At 39.2% G+C, this 10,000-nt stretch overlaps 1 pseudogene; it reads left to right on the top strand.

Annotated features, from left to right (window-relative positions):
- The window catches only part of LOC121297026, a 225,075-nt pseudogene that overhangs the window by 25,793 nt on the left and 189,282 nt on the right, over nt 1–10,000 (top strand).

Below are 10,000 nucleotides of genomic sequence, written 5' to 3'. Positions count from 1 at the left end.
ATGACCATTCAAATTAATTTAATTTATTTAACATATTTTTTAAGTGACTAAATCAAGGTCATGCAAGACAAATAAATAACACACATTGTACTGTACAGAATGATGTTTGTATCCTTTCTTTAATAGGTGATTTGATGAGGCATGGGTTTACTTTACTCCTAAAAAAATTATACTTTTGTTTTCCTGCTAATGCTAAATTATCTATGTATACAGTACTGTGCAAAAGTTTTAGGCAGGTGTGAAAAAATGCTGTAAAGTAAGAATACTTGCAAAAATAGACATGTTAATAGTTTATATTTATCAATTAACTTAATGCAAAGTGAGTGAACAGAAGAAAAATCTACATCAAATTAATATTTGGTGTGACCACCCTTTGCTTCAAAACAGCATCAATTCTTCTAGGTACACTTGCACAAAGTCTGGGATTTTGTAAGCATATAGTCAGGTGTATGATTAAACAATTATACCAAACAGGTGTAAATGATCACCAATTCAATATGTAGGTTGAAACACAATCATTAACTGAAACAGAAACAGCTGTGTAGGAGGAATAAAACCGGGTGAGGAACAGCCAAACTCACTTAACTAGGTGATTGTTGCTGAAGGCAGTTTACTGTCAAAAGTCATAGACCATGGCAAGACTGAGCACAGCAACAAGACACAAGGTAGTTATACTGCATCAGCAAGGTCTCTCCCGGGCAGAAATTTCAAGGCAGACAGGGGTTTCCAGATGTGCTGTCCAAGCTCTTTTGAAGAAGCACAAAGAAACGGGCAACGTTGAGGACTGTAGACACAGTGATCGGCTAAGGAAATTTACTGCAGCAGATGAAAGACACATTATGCTTATTTCCCTTTGCAATCGGAAGATGTCCAGCAATGCCATCAGCTCAGAATTGGCTGATACCAGTGGGACCCTGGTACACCCATCTACTGTCCGGAGAAGTATGGTCAGAAGTGGCCTTCAATAAGACTTGCGGCCAAAAAGCCATACCTCTGATGTGGAAACAAGGCCAAGCGACTCAACTATGCACGAACACAGGAACTGGGGTGCAGAAAAATGGCAGCAGGTGCTCTGGACTGATGAGTCAAAATTTGAAATATTTGGCTGTAACAGAAGGCAGTTTGTTTGCGGAAGGACTGGAGAGCAGTACACGAATGAGTGTCTGCAGGCAACAGTGAAGCATGGTGGAGGTTCCTTGCAAGTTTGGGGCTGCATTTCTGCAAATGGAGTTGGGGATTTGGTCAGAATTAATGGTCTCCTCAATGCTGAGAAGTACAGGCAGATACTTATCCATCATGCAATACCATCAGGGAGGCATCTGATTGGCCCCAATCTGACAACGACCCCAAACGTACAGCGAAAGTCATTAAGAACTATCTTCAGCGTAAAGAAGAACAAGGAGTCCTGGAAGTGATGGTATGGCCCCCACAGAGCCCTGATCTCAACATCATCGAGTATGTCTGGGATTACTTGAAGAGAGAGAAGCAACTGAGGCTGCCTAAATCCACAGAAGAAATGTGGTTAGTTCTCCAAGATGTTTGGGCCAACCTACCTGCCGATTTCCTTCAAAAACTGTGTGCAAGTGTACTTAGAAGAATTGATGCTGTTTTGAAGGCAAAGTGTGGTCACACCAAATATTAATTTGATGTAGATTTTTCTTCTGTTCACTCACTTTGCATTTTGTTAACTGATAAATATATACTATTAACATGTCTATTTTTGAAAGTATTCTTACTTTACAGCATTTTTTCACACCTGCCTAAAACTTTGGCACAGTACTGTGTGTGTGTGTGTGTGTGTGTGTGTGTGTGTGTATTGTAAGGTACCAGGGAGGGGGTTAAAATCCTTCCCTGCTAAAAACCTTGTGAGAATGCACATTTGGGTGTTATGGGGTTTAATTGTGTAATTGTTTTAATGATTTAGTTAATCCTCTGCACCTGGTCGTAATTATAAATTAGAGAAAGGTGCAGGGAATTTGAGAGGCAGCCAGACTGATCGGGGCTGCTGAGTGAAGAGCCTGACTGCGTGTGTGTCCAGTCGTATTGAAGAGAGTGTTGAGAGAAGCCCGTTTGTGTTTTGGTGTTTGTCAGGTAAACGGCTTAGCCGTCCTGTGTGTGAGTCAGGGATCGGCTGGTGTATAGTGAGAGCTCCAAAACGGAGTTAGGTGTTTATTTCTGTTTTGTTTTATGTTTATTAAAAGTGCGCGTCAGCGCTAAAGCAATTCCGTTTCTGTGTCCTGGGTCTATTTTAAAGGGGCAACGAACTCTGTGAGTGCGAGGATCGTTTACAATATATATATATATATATATATATATATATATATATATATATATATATATATATATAAATAATGACAGACACACACATGTAACTATCAAGGAATATTCAAATATGAAAGAAAACGGATGTAGAGCAGGGTAAGACTACTCTAACCCTTCTAGAGCAGGTCTTATTCCCGACCATATTCTTGAGGGTTTAATGGAACTCATTTTGCATGCCTTTGAGGGGGCTTGTGGGGTCTTTCCAGCTCAAATGCACCAATGATGGTTAACTTTTTCTGTCAATGATGTGTGTACAATTCATGCTTCTTTTTCTTTTGGTTTTTGGTTGAAAAGCCCCAAACCAGGTGAGCTGCACATCTCTTCTTTTGTGTACACACACCACTGGCTTAATGTTATGCTGTTAACCGCAAATGGAGAAAACGCCTTCCCAGAACTGAGTCCACTTTAGCTGGACTGACCCTGTATTTAATTGCATCTAATAAACCAATTCAGATGACTACCTTCATGTTTTCAGTGCTATAGAAACTCATTAAGTGGGGTGGGGGGTGGAGGGTGACATAAGATGGCTGCAGAGGTCATGTAATGTTTTGGTTTCCTCTTTGAAATATTGATTTCTAAGTGTATTCTATGATGATTGATTGAGGGTGCTGTGTGGTAAAAATGAAGCATTTTGTATCAGGAAATTTATAAGTTGCAGTGTTTTATAAATAATGGATGCTGCATGTTTAGGTGACAATGACATTGACCTCTGTCCTACATTATGACATCACAGTGGACGGGAATTGCCAGGTATCTCGACAATAAAAAGCCCACCATTGTTGTATGAAAGTTATTTTCTATTGGATCCTCCTTAATTTTGTCTTATTACACCTCTACATCAGTTTGTTTTATGGAATGATTAGTAAACTAGTACTGTCTTTTAAAGCCTATGTTGATTATTAAAGCAAATTGGTATTTAGAGGTTTTTTGTTTTGTTTGTTTATTTCATTTTAAAACATTCCTTAAGTCCTTAGTTTCATGAGTGGAACCCCTTGTAAGGGGAGCTGCACGCGCTTTTGTATGCTGTGTGGACTGGCAGTTTAGTGACAAGTGTATTGGTGTAAGAGATGTCCCTGGATAATGTCTCTGCCTCTGCCTTTTTCTTGTCTTTCCAGACACTCTCTGAGTGCTGGGCTCTGAGGAGCTGCTCTGTCTCCAAGAAGGAGGACTGATCCGGTACCGCTCAACTCTTATTGCTGTCTTTAAAATATGTGACCTAATAAATAGCTTAAGCAGTTCACCTCCACTCCCCTGTAAACTTAAGTGGATAAAATGGCAATAAATTCAAACAAAAATATTTGAGAACATCTACTGTCAATGGGATATGGCTCTGTGGAGTTCAAGAAGGCTGAATCTGCAGAGAAGGCTCTGGCAGCTACAGGTGATGCAGTCCAGTAGTTCTTGGTTTCACAATGCAAGCAATGTTTAGCATTGGATTAACATTGGACTTGAAAAAATGTATTGCCAATCAGGTCCTGCCCGCAATCTGTTAATCAAGAACCACCTAAGATACCGGCAAAAGCAAAATGTGTGCATTAAGAGTTACGCTTTGAGGTCCCGGGGAGGCTCACCTTTTACAAGCATGGTCGTGTGCTGTGCAGGGTGTGTCATAGTCAGGGGAGCGCGGGTTCCTGGCTGTGTGAAGTTGATGGTTTTCACTTTGTTTGCTTTAGAGGAAGAAAACACAATGTAGGTACCTAAGAGATACAAAACCAAAAAATAGATAGTAAATCATTCATAGTAAAAAAAAAAAAAAAAAAAAAAAAAAAAAACACTTTCTAGGTGCAACTCTTAAAACACAAATGTTTCCATTAGAATGATTCATTCTGGGAAGTGCTGCTGATAGCTTCTAACAGTCATCTGAACTCCTGCCAATGAGGGTGTAAGGATTACTATTGCTTTAAATGGACCCCGCGATAGTGTCTGGACTCACTGACTCTCTGTGCCTCTGTTTCCTCAGCACTGCATGGTGGAGGACCATCAACTGTAACTAAAGCTGTCAGAGAGAGCAACCAAGTAACAGCCCACTTCCTGCTGATCAAACCATACCCTCCATGACTATCTGTAGTAATGTGGGTTCCTAGTTATGTTGTTGATGCTGGATCACATTGGATCCTTTAAGACCCATCTTGACAAAGTTCTGTGATCAGTGAGCTACTAGCAACCGGACAAGCATTGATGGGTCGACTGGCATCATTGCAAAGTGTTCTGTTTTCTTACAGTAGTTCTGTCCATAGTTTATTCATTGACTTGACATTTAAGCTTGACCACCTATCATCCTCTGCTTTGATGCGTATCCCTGGCAATGAGATGTAGGAGCCTCGTATGCAGGTCAAAATGTCATACTTTGAAGAAGTACATCAAGAGTATTCAATTGTGGTGGAATGTACAAATTATATGAGGGATATAAGGTAGTGCCTGTTCATCCATCTGCAACCGCACACTTCACAATTGAATCAGAATGACGTGGAATTAGTTGACTACCAGTTTCAGTGCTACCACCCCTGTAATATATGAAGATTTACATTTTACCAGATTTTTGGCAAAGTTGATTACAGTGTACATGCTGGGCTTCCTCTCTCTCTTGCTTCACTGTAACCCCTGTGTTTCTCTGTGTCCTCAGAGCCACGGTGACATCGGTGCGGAAAAAGCAGCAGTCAAAGAAGCAGACGAGCTCCAAGATCCTGGTGCGCAACGTCCCCTTCCAGGCCAGAGTGAGGGAGGTGTGGGAGGCCTTCAGGTACACACAGCTCTTCACTACACTGCTGAAAGAAGAAAAATATCTATACGGTGGTGTGTTATCCATGCCTTCACTTTCGTCTGCAAGGATAGTGCAACCTGCGTGAGCACTATGGCAACTCGAAATGCATTATAGGATCTGTAGTCCCTAAACAGCACTAAAATATAGTACAACTGCTCTAATGCAGATGCAAATTAGTACATTTCCCAATGTCCTTTGCACAGAGCTGTTTGCATGTTTAGTTTAATTCACATTTTTCTTCCCTGGGGGGTTACAAATAATTTGTACGAACAGGAAATTCTTGTTGAGTGAATTCATATTATAAGAAGTCATTTACAATAAACGACTGCTTAATTTTACCGGGACCTTGTACAAACTTCATACTTTGAGGAAATTTGTGTAATCTGAGTTTGATTTAATGAGAACTGACTGCACTTAGAGTTTTATTAGGTATTATCCTCTTGTTATGCATCAATACTCCACTAAACCTCCAGAGGTTTCTTCTAAACCTCTGCTACACCACTGATTCTCTGCTAATTTCATTTTAAGCAGTTGGATAATTAACTATCCGTATAACAAATGGTTAGATGACATTAAACATCATCCTAAAAGTATGGGTATAAAACTCTTTCATCCGGGAGGGGGTATTAGTTAGGAGGGATGGTAATGAGACTGTTGCATAGCAGTTTCACCCGTTCCAGGTTTTACTGTGAGCTTGATTATTCACAGTGTATAGATAACATGCTCAGGTGTGTCATACAACTCATAGTAAAACCAGGAGTGGATCAAACTGCTGACCTGTCTTGGTGAAGATGAAGACTAATGTTACCCAGGCAAAGAGAAACATAAAATTTGTATTATTCTCATTTTAAATTGACTTTATAAAGTTATTAGCATTGAAATGACTAACATATAGCAGGCTACCTTATTGTAGTTGCTGTGTTTTTTCAGTTTACATTTTTCATCTTTTTTAACGTTATGTAATCTAGTCATTTTTCCTTTTGTGTAGGCGATGTTAGAGATTAGTCAGTGTTTTAGCCAATGCAGTGTAAATATCCAAGCAATTGTGTTAAGTCTATTAACCAAGCTATGCTGATGTGAGCTCTCTAAGCACGGGTCTTGTATATTTCACCCAGTAGGTGGCACCACTGAGAAGCGATCAGATGTTTTCAAATTATATAATGCATTGCTTCGGTTATTCGGAAGATCAACAATATACCATTTTAATTCTCTTTTGAATGTATACATTTTTACTTGAATAACTTTTCTCACAGAAGCATAATGGTTATGAAGTCATTTTCTTTGCTGTTTTACTGTTCTCTAACCTGAATGTTAAAGTATTATGGTGTCTCAGTTTAGAGGGGTTTAAGCAGCCTGTAAAGCAGTTTCTCTTGCCTGGACTGTAGAATGAGTTCATGTTACTCTCTGTTAAATATGAGAGGAGGTAATACTTTTAAACATGGTAAAAAATGTGAAGGTCAATTATAGGTGTTAGCATTACGTGTAGACCAATGTTTGTCATTCAGTATTTCTTCACTGTCTTTCATATGTGCAGCTCTAATGCATGTCTTCAAAAGGATACATGCTGGAGTGGTATTTTAAATAGTTACGGCACAACCTCTCCTGTCCAGCAGATGGCATTGTGGCTCCATGCTGAGTTGCTGACCCTTTTCCACTGGGCCTGAAGAGATATTTGCTTCGGTTCAGCAGTCCAGGTGTGACTGTAATATTTCATTAGGGCAGAGCTGCTGTGCGCCATGGCATGAAGATGGGCAGATTAAACAGCGCGCACACACCATTTACATACACACCTTATACATATACAGGAGTACTGGTTAGACAGTCAATATGTCAACACTCCAATTTAAATATTTGAATATTTAATTTTTATTTTGCTGGAGAATTAGTTATACATTTCATTCAGCAGTAACTAAGTAATGTTAATGACAAATATGTACAAATGGTCATTTGTATAGAATAATATTAATTTATTGCTATTTTGAATGGAGTTCTCTCTTCTACTACTAGAGTGGTGTGTTGAGTGGTGTTCTCTTACTAGAGTGCGGTGCAGTTTTGAGTAGAGTTCGCTTACTAGAGTTCTGTGCAGTGTTGAGTGGAGTTCTGTTACTAGAGTGCTGTGCAGTGTTCAGTGGAGTTTGCTTACTAGAGTAGTGTGCATTGTTGAGTGGAGTTCTCTTTCCTGCAGTCTTCGTTGAATAACCCTCTGGTGGTCAAACAGTGCATCAGTGTCTCCTTCCAAAAACATGTTTCTTTTGCATATCATCCTCCAATTCCCAGGATGCTTCGATAACGTTTTGCAAATTTATGAACCCCCTGTATATATGGATATATTATTTAATAGGTCTCAAGAACTACGGTAAAAGTGTTGATGGCTACTAGTCACATAGCTGCACTCAAACCGCTTATGTCTCGGTTACAGTAAGTGTCATAGCAACATGTTATGGATACTATGTCGGTTTTCAAAGAGATTTGACTTTCTGAGAGAAAAACAAACAATTGACAATCACAGAATCCTCAGTATGCCAACCAAAAGTTTTATTTGACAAATCCACAGTTCATAGTGTTCTCAGTCAATTAATCAATTAATAAAATCAAAAAGGGGTGCCATAAAAAGTTTTGATTATGGATATTCTTAGAATACTGTCAATTGGCAAACGTCTGTAGACTGAAGGCCTTTTAAAAGGGGAATATAGGAGCATTGCATTGTGTCATTTGTAGTACAGTGCTGACACCATCTCATCTCTGAAGGTGAGGTACAATTGTACTGGATACAGTCATTCACTATGATAGGTCACAGCTCAGCATGAGAGAGTGCACCTCAATCCTGACTCGAACACCCTGTCTGTAATTCTGAACTTTATAGGAAATGAAAATTAAGTTTCTGCTTACAAATGATGAAAGTCAGAGGAAATGAGATCAGGAATGCAGTGCAATGTTGATACTGTAGTTTGCATGTTTTATTAATTGTGTCTTGACAACCTCAGTCACTCTTACATTACATTGTTACTGGGCTGTGTGGTCCAGTGGTTAACGAAAACCTCCTGATTAACCAGATGGTCCCCAGTTCAAATCCCGGCTCGGCCACTGACTCACTGTGTAACCCTGAGTAAGTCACTTAACTTAACCTTGTGCTCCATCTTTTGAGTGAGACGTTGTTGTAAGTGACTCTGCAGCTGATGCATAGTTCACACACCCTAGTCTCTGTAAGTTGCCTTGGATAAAGATGTCTGGTAAATAAACAAGTAATAATAATAATAACTCTTTTCTTAATACAACATGGCTTCTTTTATAGATCATGCATCTTTTTAAAGCCGGCCCTTGTATTGTCACTCGGCTGTTTTTGTACATGGAAAATGTTTTTGGACAGATACTCTTAACAGTCTAGGTATGATTTCAGAATAGGAAATTGATGAATAGGCACTGTACAGTATTAATTGGAAACAACATTCTCAATTATCTCCTCCAGTAGTTGATAATAGTGTCAGTTCTCCATTCAAAGGGAATTAGTGACAATGCTGTCTGTGTGACAGATGTTTATTAAATGCTTGCCAGCTAAATGTTTCAGTGAGACAGTGGGTGTTATTGATACAGTGCATCATCACACTGAGGCTGTTGATAACCACTCCGCTAAGAAGCTGCAGCTATTCTCCTCCCATTGTGTGTAAACTTGGTAAGGACATTCTTTACACACGTGTCTGTCAGTAGATATGTACAATGCTATACATCGTGTCGATGTTGTTCTGAGTGCTCCACTTTCATGATACCGATTTAAGGATGCGAACACCACTTCTTGGGTGTTGGACGCAGTCAGCCCGCAGTCTCGTGCCCAGTCACCCAAGGCACGATTTTATCCTAGCGCCACACTTGTGCTGTTGTGCATTATTCCTTTATTGACACACATGTCTCTATCTACTATAAAATGCAGACACATCTAAAAAGAACCACGTCTTGTTCTTTAGCCACTAAGTGTGGATCATTTGGCCAACTTACCAGTGCGTGCCGGTACTATTACAAGTGCTTGCTCTGAGATATCGGAAGGTCCGTATTTAGAGTAATATATAACACTGTGTAACAATTTTGTTTTTAACTCTGCACTAACACTTACTACTCAGGAACAAAAATTGTGTTACATAGTGTAATTAATAGTAATTAATAGTGTGTTTTTAACTGTTACTGTTAATTGCTACAAATACACCACCCACTCGACATATATATCACGGGTGTCAGGGTCCAATATAGATCCATTATATATTGAGGGCCACGATATAGCGAGAGACCCATAGAAAAACAAATAGGCTAATAATAAATACTGTACAACCATGCCCTCATGTTATGGTGGTTGTCAGGGTCCAATATAATTCCTCTACGCAATCCACTTTTTCTTATTTTTCATATAAAAAGTAGCACACCGTTTTAATTCATATCGCGGAGGGTCATCAGCTTTAGTCTCCAATTAATTTAATGAGTCATTTCTCAAATGCACAAACCCGCTGCATTGAAAGAATCCATTCCCAGCATAGGAGGCTTATTGCTAGGGAGCTGACATCACTGCCTTGTGACTTTTACTAGTGCATTGCTGCCACAAGTGAACACCTCGTTGGCTTAAATAAAAACCACTTCAGCAAGTAGATATTCAAGTAGATATCTGCTTTATGTTATTGTGCAAAGCGTGTGGTTATGATAACAGTACGATATTAATGCTTTTTTTTTGTATATTTTTGTTTGATATGCAGTACAAAATGAAACGAACAGTAATTCTAAGTGCCTATGTATATAGCTAAGGCATATGCAATTAGACAGTAAAAATAGGGAGCCAATTCCAGAACCGCGATATATCCGAATCCACAGTATATCGAGGGGCGACATAACGAGGGGTGTTCATATATTTATATATTATATATATATATATATATATAT

The sequence above is a fragment of the Polyodon spathula genome, chromosome 22 (genome assembly GCF_017654505.1).
Source record: "Polyodon spathula isolate WHYD16114869_AA chromosome 22, ASM1765450v1, whole genome shotgun sequence".
In the NCBI taxonomy this organism is placed as follows: Eukaryota; Metazoa; Chordata; class Actinopteri; order Acipenseriformes; family Polyodontidae; genus Polyodon; species Polyodon spathula.
This window is presented reverse-complemented; position numbering and strand designations above follow the sequence as displayed.